This window comes from Tamandua tetradactyla, chromosome 2 (genome assembly GCF_023851605.1).
Source record: "Tamandua tetradactyla isolate mTamTet1 chromosome 2, mTamTet1.pri, whole genome shotgun sequence".
Taxonomy (NCBI): Eukaryota; Metazoa; Chordata; class Mammalia; order Pilosa; family Myrmecophagidae; genus Tamandua; species Tamandua tetradactyla.
The window spans coordinates 120,659,674-120,661,548 of NC_135328.1; positions in this window are offsets into that span (position 1 = coordinate 120,659,674).

Genomic DNA, 1,875 nt, shown 5'->3' on the forward strand with positions numbered 1-1,875 from the left:
GCTGACATAAAATCTATCTCGTAAATAGCTCTATCTAATAGTAGAATCTTATATACTCTCAGTGGAGCACAGGATATTGGCTGGGAGAGCGGGAGAGGGAAGGGGGCTGTATAATAAAGGACCCTGAGAATTTGGACTTCAAGCCACAAGATCTGGGGAGCCTTGAAGGGTTTTGAACAGAATAAATAATAAAGGTTATTTTTTTTTAGAAAGGGTTTCTTTGCTCTGCTGTAGATACTGGTTTGACAAGAGGACTGTCTTCTGTGCAAAGACTCATCTCTGTGCAATGGGAAATTGGGTTTTATTTAAATGCGCCATCTTCTCCTGGTCTCCCTGCTTCTACTCCTTCCCAAGGGGGCTGTCCATGTAAAATCAAATATCAACTGATCTTCAGCCTGTTCAAGAGAGGAACATTAGGAGCAAATAACATAGAAGTTACCGTGCTTTCCAAGTTTTATCCAAACGATGAGATGTCTGCATTTTCAGGGTTAACAATAACATCAGGGAATGCAGATAATACTTTACTGACAGATAATGATGTGCTTTTCAATTTACACTTCCAAGTACATGTTTCTCCCTCATTCAGCCAGACATATCCATTTGCCTCTAAGAGGATTTAGAACCATTATCTTAGAAAGACACAAAAATTGTTCTTCAGCTTTGACTACAAAAAAAATAAATAATTGTGTTTCTGAGTCCCCAGAGACATGACAGTTTTGACAGTTCTGTATGTGTAGCAAAATGGATTCTATAACTTCGCTGCAAGTCATAGGATAGAAAGAATGCAAGATAAGATGAAAGGAAGTCCCCGATACACAGAAGGGAGAACCTACACCACCTATCCATGATGGAATATTGAAAAGAAGAGGGGAAAACAGATTGCCAGTGTCCTTGATATCATTCCTTCATTCCCACCTTATGGTAGTTAGGTGTGGGAAAACCTGACTCTGCCTCGCTATCCTTCCTTCACTGCTACCTTACAGTAGATAGGTGTGGGAAAACCTGACAGCTCCTTCAACATCCTTCCTTCACTCTGACCTTATGGCAGATAGGTCTGGGAGAATCTGATAACTCCCAGCACATCCTCAGAAGAGGCAGGTCCTTGGCTAGGCCCCATGTCCAACATGGTGCACTAACATTGGTGGATAATATTGATGGATCAGAGGCACTAACTATGGGCAACGTGCTGCCCCTTAAAGCCAGAAGGGACCAGCTGTACCCAACAGACTCCATGTAGAGGTCCAAGGACCTAACCATGCAGAGGAAATCTGAAAAACTTAATAACATGAAAATAAATAAATAAATATTTAATGGGGAAGAAAAATCAAAGCTGAGATAGTTATTTGTAAAAATTAGGTTTATCTGCCATGTCTCTTCCCCAACCCCAACACGCTGGAGACGTGTAAGGAAATTCAGATGGTTTATATAAATTACAAGAACTAGAATTTCTTCGTATATCTGACAGTGGTATGTAAACTTCCATACTCACCAAAATTATTAGTCTTTCCTATTATAGCGCATTTCCCCCACAATAGTTCCTTAATAGAAACTAAGTGATGGCCATTACACCTGGACTTGATAACGAAGAAGCTGGTGTGAAACTGACTTTCCAGTTGAGTCGGTCCTTTATTCTAAATTCTAAATACAGCTGTTGTCCACTAGGGGGCCCTAGAGGCAGCAAAATACAACTGCTCTCTAGAAAAACCTTGCCATGATAAGGAGTTGATTTTAGTTGCTTTTATTTTTCTATTTATGAGCAATTAATTGGGTGGGGAAAATGGCATAATTAAACCTATGCTGACAAACCGATATGCATCTCTGGTGTTCATTTTCAACAAATAGGCAAAAACTGCAAATCATCTGGGCAACACAGCA